An 11,346-nucleotide genomic window follows, 5' to 3' on the forward strand; every position below is an offset into this window, starting at 1 on the left:
CTATATACTAAATATATATAGTATATTAGTATACCAAATATACTATAGAAATTTAATAAATAATATATTGGCACCTTAAATCAATTGAGAACTATTAGTCTGTCCAGTTAATAATGTTAGAAAAATTGACTCCATATGGATAAAATAAAACTGTATTCCTATCTAATAGTGCATACAAAAGTGAATTTCAAACAAAATGTGGGAATTAAAACAATAAAGTTAATAGCAAAATGATGTAGGAGATTGTCATAACCTAGGAATGCCGAAGGACTTCTTAAACATAAGCCTTAAGGCACTGACATAAAGCAACATTAATAGATTAGATTAAATTTTTTTAAAAATAAGAATTTCTTTTCAACTAAGGACATCATGTGCAAAGTTAACAAACAAACAGAAATGATAGATTGGGAGATGTCTTCAATCTAACACCAACAAGGGAATCATATCTAGAATGCCACAAATCAAAATCAAACAAAAATAAGAAACTCAATTAAAAAAAAAAAAAAAGAACAGCTAAATTTATGTACAGGCAACTCAATGCAAGAAGAAACTCGAAAGCTAGAAAGCTCACACTCACTAATATTTACGGAAATTAAATTAAAATAACATTGAGCCATTACTTTAAAACCATCAAATTGGGAAAAACTGGAGAGCTACCTAATCTAACGCTGGCTGTTGGGAGGATGTGGGGATATGGGAATCCTCACGCACTACTCATAAAGTTCACCAGCTGCAGTCATTCCAGAGCACAAACTGGCTCTTAGTCAAGCCTCCCATATGTACACCTCTGACCCAGCAACCTCTAGGTATAAATTCCTGAGAAATTCTCACACAATTGCATGATGGTCAGGTACAAGCATGTCTAACTCAGCGAGGTTGGTGGTAACAGAAAGTTGGGCACAACCTAAGTGTCCATGAGTACAGGCCTGTAAATATTAAAAATGTAGAAAATGTCCACAAGGGACAAGTGACTGTGCATCTCAGTGTACTAAGTCAGTTCCAATGTCTGCCCATTGCCCTGGTGTAATTATTAGTAGGGCCCTTTTTAGTTTCAACGGACAAGAAATTATATTTTGGACAAGAAATTACACAGAATACTATACAGTGGTAAAAGCAACAATAGACTATACACACAGAAACATGGGTAAAACCTAAAAATATCACACTGGGTGAAAAGTAAGAAATTCAATGAAGTCCTTAGCACAATGCCACTTAGAGCAAAGACAACACTACATTTTTAAAGGGAAGCAAATATATACGCATAAAACACATGAGATATACATCAAGCACATTAGAATAATGATCCATAGGGCAGCTTGAGAAGAATGACACTGAGGAATAAAAGACAACTAATAATAATAATAATAAAACAATGCTAATAATAATTTTGTAAAAAGAGGGATTGTGTCACATGAATTAAGGAACAGGAATAATCCATTCTCTAGAATTGAGGTTCAAAATGATGGGAGAAAATAAATAAATAAATAAAATGATGGGGTGGGGGTGGGAATGGATACTGCTGAACAGATCCAGCCAATTATGGAATAAATCAAAGCAAAAAACTAAAAATGAAAAACCGGTAGTAGAAAGACTTGAGCTGAGCACTCTATTAATTTAAATATCGAATAACAATTATGAAAGCATGGGGATTAATATTACCCAGCAGAAGGTAAATGTTATATAAGCCTCAATAATGTAAAACATAATCACATAGCTAATAAAAATAGTGAGTGGTGGGTATCAAAGAAAAACGTGCTAATTTCCTCATCCTTCATAGCAGGGAGTCAATAGATAAAATCTAAATTTTTAACATGTAGGTATAATAAGCATTGTAGCTTCAACATTTAAAGTTCTTCGTCAACTCTTATTCTTAACCTTAGACACTTTCAGTTTCCAATATTTCTTGTGAAGGACTTACCTGAATTTCAATTCCTGTAGCTTCAGTCAGCTTCTTTTGCTAACTTCAAGTAAAATTCAACTGAATAGTTCATCTTCAAATCATATACGTGGTATAACACATTTTCAAGTTAATTTCGACTTTATTTTTATCAGTCTCTCTTCCTATCTGTTTGGGCGACATCCGGGATGATACTCACCGAATGTTAATGATGATTATACCCAAATGTGTGTGTTTACTTTCCTTGTCTTTTTTAAATTGCTTAAATTTTCAAGATGCTTGTAACTTTTTAGACAGCAACAATAAAGTTATTATTACTAATAAAAAAGAAAAGTAGTGGGGCTGGTGATAATGACTGGAATTGTTCTTATTAGCTCTTAGGCTATCAAAGTAAGCAGACATACAGGCAGAGAGAGATACTCTGTGCATGCCAAGATTTCCCAGGGCTTCATATTAACAGCAGGGAATTGAAAACAAAAATGTTATTCTGAGTGAGATCCTAGTTGTGAAACCACACCTGCTCTTCCAGAGATCAAAGCTATCTTCTTAGGATCTCAGACAGGCACAGCCCAACCGGGGTCTGTTCATTACCAAAAAGGCAAAACCACAAGGGACAGTGAATAGAGACGATGTCAAATTTGTCACTGACAACCAACCACTCTCTGTTCTGCTCAGGACACACATCATTACATTTTACATTAAAAGGTAAGGTGAGCCAAAATGTGCCCATGACTGATGCACCAAATTGACACGCAGAATTCTCAGACAGAGGCTGCCGTGTGGCAGTCCTTGATATCTGTAGTTATTTGAGTTAAATGAAGTCTGACATATTCCCACATGGAAACAGGAAGGTGAAACCTATTTTTTCAGTCTATTAAATTTAATTCATTGTGTATGTTTTCCTTCCTTATCAGCAGTTCAAATTAATTTTTCTCATTGTCAACAGACTGACAGTCTCATACTACTTTAAATCCAAGCATACGGTATTTGTGAGGACTATCCATACCCACGGGTGTGGAAAACAACATGTTCATTCCATTAGGTTTTAGCAGGGCTCTAACAATTACACACAATAATTTATCCCTCGATGATCAGGTACAGCTGTATCTAACTCCTCCTGTCAATTTCTATTTCAGCAGCAGAAATTGTGAAGTTCTCAGGAGAGGAGTGATTGGTTTTTGGTTACACAGAGCTACAGGTGGAAGTCATCTGAAAACCATAATGCCAGCATATGGATAACCTGCATGGCAGCGTAATGATATCTGTACGTACCTTACCAGCGCTTATCCAGGACTATGAGAATGTAATCAGTTGCACAGGGGGCAGAAATAACATGGATCTCTCCAGTTGCTGATTGCATTGAGCACTGAAATAATCACTATCTAAATGGAAGGGCCTCATTCAATAGGAAAATAAGTGATAACTGCAGATGATGGTTTCTTATCCTATTTAGGAGATGAATTAATGGCAGACACACTTCTAGAGGCAGCCTTCGTTGGAAGTTCCCCACCTGTATACAGTATGCAGTGGAAACACTCTTGCCATTTTAAAATCAGGAAATGTTCTTGGAATCAGAAACACTGCTTTTGAAAATTAGTATTTCCAACATCCTTCTGTTTCATTTTTTCATCTGAAAAATGAAGAAGCTGATACTTTTTCATTGTTACCTCTTAAGGGTATTTTGAGGACAAATGGAAGAATAATGTAAAAGCGGTTAGAGCTTTTGGAAGAAAAGTTCTCTTAATCTAAGCTATTACTATTATTATCACCGCCAACTATACAGTGGTTTCAAATCCTAAATCTAAAAGCTTTTTCAGACATCTATTATTCAAATCTTATTTTTAAAAAATTCCTGCATTATTTAGCTCCTTATTAGAGGTGGGTAAACTGAGACCTAAAAAGAATAAGAATCTTCCTCAAGGTCACACAATGGCAGAGCAGGTAAAGAAACAGAAATATCGATTCTGTGTACAACATCTCACAGACAGTGGCAAAATGAAATTCAGAACCATTAATGTCAGAAACAGCCTGAACAAGCAGCTTTTAAAGTTTTTTTAAAAAATCCAATTAAAAGCAGAAGTAAAGCAAAATTCTTACAGAAAAGCCCTTTGCAAAAATATGCAGAAAACTATTTTTCCTCCATTTCCTTAGTTATATTTTTTGATGTGACTTTTTTTTAGAGTAAACAAGAGATCTAAATCATATTCTCTGTGTGCTTATGAAAGGACTTTTAAAAGAGCCTAAAAAATTCCTTTATTAAATAATTAGAGGTCTAACCACGTGAAGTTGTCTTGATTCGCAATCTATTTTTAGACTAAATGAAGGCAAGTATATATCTTCCTGCACATGTATTTCCTCTAATTCATTTAAATTCAAGTGTTTTTCTGGGTGCTTTACGTATGCCAGTATTTCTTTAGGTGACAGAGAGAGCTGCAGGAAGATACGCATCCAAAAGGCATGTTAAGCTAGACAGACCCATGGCACGAACTAGACAACACTCATGCCATCCCATGGAACATTCCATCTCAGCCTGAATTACACTTTGAGAATTCTTAGAAATACCTGCCAGACACAGAGCTCCCCCTAAAATGGCTCATTCCTGGGTGGGGTGTGGGAGAACAGTCCTACGACCCACTTCCTGTTCTCCTCCGTGCTTTTGTATTTTACTGGGAGCCTGCCTGTTCCTATTTTCTTACATGTTTTTGACAGATTTAAACCACATCCTGCCAGTCTTTGGGGAATTCTCCCATGTGATTACACAGGACGTAAAGTAGCAATTACAAAGGAATAAATTTGTTCCACATTAAAGATTTTTTCTGCTGCTTTGGGAGATCATTTAGAAAATATTGGAAATATTTCCATCATGATGGATAAGCCATTATTTATACCCTCACAGGGAGGATGCCACCAAAAACTAGTACTTAAGCAAACAAATACAGTACTTTGGGTCAGAATCTTCTCATTTGGGGTAAAGTTTCCCGGAAGTAGAAGGCAGAGAAGCTGTACTTTCAGTCATTTATTATTTTGAATTACACTTTTATATTTAACAGTTTTACCTTGAAATTCTAGTATTATTTTATTACTGCATAAGAATTATAAAACAGAATTTTATACATTCATTTCTGTGAGCTATTCTATCACCACTGAACTTTTAGCTTGTGCTCTGACATCACATAAGAAAGTGAATCTCATCTTCTAAGGGGGGAAGGGAAGGTTGTGTTTAATTATATTAGGTACATTGAGACTAAGTCAAAGCATCAAAGCAGGGGTGCCACTAAAGGTCCCTGAGGTGAAGGCTTATGCTATGCTATGCCATCTTTCTGTAGCAAGCCACTTTTTCCCCCTTCTCTCTCTGTGAACTTATGAGTATGTGGACAGAGTTTGTGGGTTTGTCAGGGTTTTTATCTTTGTTTTTGTTTTGGGTTTTGTTTTTTTCTGCCTTGCTGCTTAAATCAGTAGCTTGGCAACAAACTACACTGGCAGTTTTCTTTATATGCCTCCATATCTCTGACTCTGTTTCTCTCTGTCACTCGATGCCTCCTTTCCTGTCTACATCCTACTGGCATCGCTGAACCCTACTGGCAACATTCATTGCTAAGCAATTGCTAACATCTGTTCAGAATCTGCTTCAAATATCTGCAGTTTCCAAAACTTTCCACAATATACCAGCTACCATAGCCACTGACCGCTAGAGAGGCAAAATGGAGGTGAGTATTACAGTGTTTGGAGTCAGGCCACCTGGGTTCAAATCCCACCTCTGTCACTTATCAACTACAGAACCATTGGGCAAATTGCCTAAGCTTGCCATGTCTTAATTCATCTTCTGTAATGCAGGAAAAATAGTAGCAACTACTTCATAAGTGCTGTGAACTGAATGTTTATGTCTCCCAAAATTCGAATGTTGAAACTCTAATCCCCAAAGTGATGGTATTTGGAGATGGAGCCTTTGGGAGGTGATCGGGTCATAAGAGTGGAGCTCTGATGGATGGGATTAGTGCACTTATAAGAAGAGAAAGGAGAGAGCTTACTTCTTCTCTGTCTCTGTCATATGAGAATACAAGAAGATAGCCATCAGCAAGCCAGGATGGGGACCCTCACCAGACACCTTACCAGTGCCTTGATCTTGGACTTCTCAGCCTTCAGAACTGTAAGAAATAAATGTTTGAGTTTAAGCCACCCGAAGATGATCCCTTATTCCACCAGACTGCAATGCCTTCCCATGTTTCTCCAGTTATAAATCCGACCTTCTTGTTAGGCCTATCTCCTCCAAGAGCTGATCCAGGAGTATGTCACATGATAGTGATCTTCCCCCTACATCTTCTGTATAATATACACTCTCATATCCTTTCACTGTTAATTAGACATTCTAGTGTGCGATTCTCTTGTTATCTTCATAGCTAAAGGCCAGTACAGAGGCTGCTGTGATCTAGGCTGCAGGCCGCAATTTCTGACCAAGGGGTGGCTCCAGACAGGTGTTAATTCACTACTTTTGAACATTCCAGGAGGATTTGCTGTGCATGTAACAAAAAAGGCGACGGAGAAGGAGAAGAAGCAGCAGCTTCCCAAATTTCTTTATTTCATTCACTATAAGCACTTAGAAAATAGGCTATAATGCAGGAGGAGCTCAGGTCTTCACACACACACACACACACACACACACACACACACACATTAATGAAGCTCACTAAAAGCATATTTAAGATAAAAAGCTCTTTTGTGATCAGCACAGATGGTGGATATGAAGTGTATGATTTAGTTAAGTTACACTCCAGTTGTAGTCAATTGATCTAATCAGGAATTCCTACTCAATGAATGGTAACTCACACCAGTCTGATCACCCCATAGAGGAGATTCTGTTGTCTATACCTCAATTAACAACAGAAGCTTTATTAATTAGTATCTTGAATGTCAGAAATGGGCATTTCTTGGTGAAATTCATGATTTTTCATCTGCACTAAGGGTTATCAATTGGGTTTTCATTGGTGTCCAAGATATGTAATTTGGCTAAAATATTTTAGATTAGTAGGTTACATTCCCACCTTTGAATAAACAAGGTATATGAACTGCTAAGGCCTATAATCTGCACCATGAGGGATGGTGCCTGTTCCTGTTCCAGACATGGGCACTGGAAGACCTCTGGTTGCAAAAAGTCACTACAGAAACTTCTATGGAATCCTTACTTTGGAATATTGTGTATCCTACTCCAGTGAATCTTTCCTGCCAGGTCATAATTGCAGCACCTAAAGGAATGAAAAGCCGAGACTTCATCAAACTTACATAGCAGGTTGTATGTCTGTTTTGTCCCTGCTTGCTAATAAATAAATTCTTTAAATAATAATAGTAAAAAAGCTCATTTGTGAGAAAATGTCAGGAGTACTTTGAACCACTTCCATCTCCATGTCAAAACTTCTGATATTCTCCCAGTTAGAGTATCCAAAACTGCCAAACAAAAGAAAAGAGTGTGAAATAGACTTTCACACACATGCACAACATAGGCTATGTTGGCACTTGACTAACCAGAAAGCTGTAGAAATCAAATCAATCAGTCAACTAATATTTACTGAGTGCCTGATAGGTGCCCAGAACCATGAAACTAGAAGATACCAGAAATTGTCATTTCAGACATCACCTAAAATAAATCTCCAAAGGAACAGTAAACCAACTGAATACTGCCACCTACACAGTGAGGTTAGGGTACCTGAGGGTTACTAGAACATTGTTATTTATTATTCTATCTTTTCTTAAGGGGGAAAAGTTAGATCTATCTGTCATGCAGAGCCTTAATGAGCTGTCATGATTTATGATCCATATATTTGGTTATAGGTCTAAAGAGAGAAGAAAATGACAGAACAAAAGTAAGTAAGAGCAAAAGGAGCAACATGAATTAAAACTCATTTTTCTTGAAATTTTGCTTCACCCATCATTACAATTGTATATGAGACAACAAAAGTTTTGTGGTATGTATGTGTCAAAATTCAAGTTCAGCAATTGGCTAAAGTCTTACACAACCAATAAATTCAACTGCACTCATTTGATACTTTATAGGACTTTCGGCTCCTACATTCATCAAGATGACTTAGCCTATCAGACACGCAATAGATAAATTAGGAAAGCAATGACTCATGTGTCACATGTTGGTCTTGTTTGAGAAGAGGCAGCATACAAGGTAGATAGAAAGAACCCAGGCTGTCTGGCAGAACTTAATTCAAATATCGGCTCATGAAGCACTTGCTAAGGGTAGCCTCTGTCCTAAATGCTTTGAATATAGTAATCATCACAACCACCCTCTGAGGTAGGCTACTATCTTCATTTACAGGTAAGGAAACAGAGCACAGCACAGTTATATAATGTATCCAAAGACAGCATCAACTGGTAGAAGCCAGAATTTGAACCCAGGGAGTCTGGCTCCCAAATCCACTCTCTTAAGCACAGCATCTGCTTAGGGGACGTCCTGAAAAAGTATACAGGCTTGCATCACATAACGATGCTTTGGTCAATGATGGACCACATGCACAATGGCGGCTACCTAAGATTATAATGCAGCTGAAAAACTCCTATCACCTAGTGATGTCATAGCCATCATTAACACCGTAACGCTACACATTACCTAGCCTATGTTTAGATATGTTTAGATACACAAATATTCACTACTGTGTGACAACTGCCTACAGTATTCAGCCCAGTAACACACTATACAGGTTTGTAGCCTAGAAGCAATAGGATACGCCATATAGCCTGGGTGTGCAGTAGGCTATTCCATCTAAGTTTGTGTAAGTACACTCTATGATGTTGACACAATGATGAAATTGCCGAACAACTCATTTCGCAGAATGTATCCCTGTTGTTAAGTGACGCGTGACTGTATACTGTATAGTAGTAGGAATGCAGTACTTTTTATTCGACTTTTCCTTATGTGGAAACCAATTTTACGTGCTATGTGCGTTCAAAGAATAGACACCCTTCTGTTAAGTAAACAGACCATTAAGTTCCAAACAGCAGCATCGGCACAATATACTAATGATCTCATCAGCCAAAGGCATCAGCAACTTGACAGATGTGAGTGGTAACCTCTCTCTCTCTCTCTCTCTCTCTCTCTCTCATATAACCTTTCATCTCCACCAAAAGGCATTTTATAGTCATAAGATATGTGGCCTATGTTTTTCTCTATTCCTACTCCTTCCTTCCCACAATTCTTTCCATCCAAACTTTCACTCTATAAAAAAAAAGAGATTTTTGAGACATGTCAGAAGTTGTAATGCATTTTAAAGCTGAGGATATCTACAATCACTGAAAGCGTTTAAATAACATGGCCACAAATTTACTCTTTTCAAGTCAACTACAGTTATGTTTTATGGTTCTAATATTATTGGAGAGTTGTAGTTTAATAGATTTCATGTTGCTCCAGTACAGTATCATTACATCTATGAATTGAAGCTCTATCTAGAAAACATATGCTACAGAGTGCTAATCTATTAAATGCGGATTTTTTACATCATTCCCAGGATGGCAGGCCAGCTTGCTGATGTGTTGTGATGACACTCATCCTGAGCAGAAGAGCGTGGCTGTCACCGGGGTCCATGGCTCAGTTATGTCCCAGGACTTCTCACTGGTCAAAAACAATTTATGATGCAGGCACCATCCTCTCTCATCTGGGTTACTACAGTAGCCTACTAACTGTTCCCCCACTTCCATCTTTGACCCCCTTCACTCTAGTCTCAACACAGCAAACAGGATGATACTTTTAAAACAGAAGTCATTTTGCTCACAGGTATAGATGCAAGAAAATTCAAAACATACATCAGACATCCATACAAAAACCTGTACATGAATGTTCATAGCAGCATTAATCATAGTAGCCATAAGGTGGAAACAACACAAATGTCCATCAACTGCTAAATGGACAGACTATGGTACACTGACACAATGGAATAGTACAAAGGAATGGACTGTTGATACATACTAAAACATGGATGAACCTTGAAAACATCACTCTAAGTGAAAGATGTCAGTCACAGATGACCACATATCATATTATTCCATTTACATGGGATGTCTGGAATAGGCGAATCCAGAAAGTAGATTGATGGTTGCCAGGGGCAGGAGAGAAAGGGAGTGAAGACTGTGTAGGGTTCCTTTTTGGGGTGATAAGAATGTTCTGAAATTAGAGAGCACGGATGTTGTATGACTGTGAATACACTAAAAACCACTGAAGTGTATACTTTAAAAGTGTGGATTTTATTGCATAAATTGTACCTGAATAAAGCTGTAGTTTCAAAAAAGAAAAAGAAAAACCCCACAGAAGTCAGATCGTGTTCTTTTTCTGTTAAAACATTCAAATGGCTCTACAGCCACTCAGCATAAGAGCCAACATCCCCGCCTGACCTGACCCGCCCTCTTCCTCATGCTCCGACCTCATCCACTACTCTCCCCTTGGCTTGCTTGACTCAGCCACACTGGCCTCCTGGCCCTCCCTGGACAGGTCAGGCATACTCATGCCCCAGGGTTTTACCCAGGTTGTTCAGGCGGCCCAGGAAATGATCCCCCCAGACAACCACAGGGTCCCTCCCTCATTTCCATCACATCTTTGTTCAATGTCACTGTCTCAGTGAGGCCCTATCCTGAGAAGCTCACTTAAAACTGCTGTCCTTACCCATCTTCCTAATTCCAGTCTATTTTCCCCATTGCCCTTATTGCCTTTAAGCCCACTAAATAATTTACTTAGGATGTTTATTGTCTATCTCCCTGCACTAGAATGTAAGCTCCACCAGGGCAAGATTTGTGGTTCTTTTCTTCACATCTGTATCCCCATGACCCAGAACAGTGCCTGATACATAATGCATGCTCAGTAAGCATTTCTGTTGACATAAATGAATAGTCTTTCTAATTTGATTCCCTCCATCACAAATGGTCCACAGTGACCTAAATGATGGAAAACTCGTAAGAATTTACAAGATGAGAATTGTTACTTAATACATTCTGTCACACCCAGATTATTCAGTCTTTTCTAGATGCCACTCAATACTACCAATCACAAGTTAGAAGGAATACAATAGGAAGGAGATACAATTCATCTCAAACCAAGTAAACCAAATAAGAACTGGGGACACCAGCTGAACAAGAAGGTCATGATTGTTGCCCTTGTGAATTTCGTGTTTCATTATAAAAGATACAAGTCAGATAAGTAGAAGGGTGGTCACATTACGGGCCGGCCGGTGGCGCACTGGATAGTGTGCCGCTTGGGAAGCGCGGTGGCGCTCCCGTCCGAGGGTTCGGATCCCACATACAGACCGGCTCCCGCTCACTGGCTGAGCGAGGCGCGGGAGCAACACCGAGGCTTGCAATCCCATTGCCGGTCCCCGGTCCGGTACGGGGGCAACACTGAGGGTTGCGATCCATTGCCAGACACGGAAAAAAGACAAAAGACAAAAAAAAAAAAAAAAAAAAAAAAA

This window comes from Galeopterus variegatus, unplaced genomic scaffold, assembly GCF_000696425.1.
Source record: "Galeopterus variegatus unplaced genomic scaffold, G_variegatus-3.0.2 Scaffold1212, whole genome shotgun sequence".
Lineage (NCBI taxonomy): Eukaryota > Metazoa > Chordata > Mammalia > Dermoptera > Cynocephalidae > Galeopterus > Galeopterus variegatus.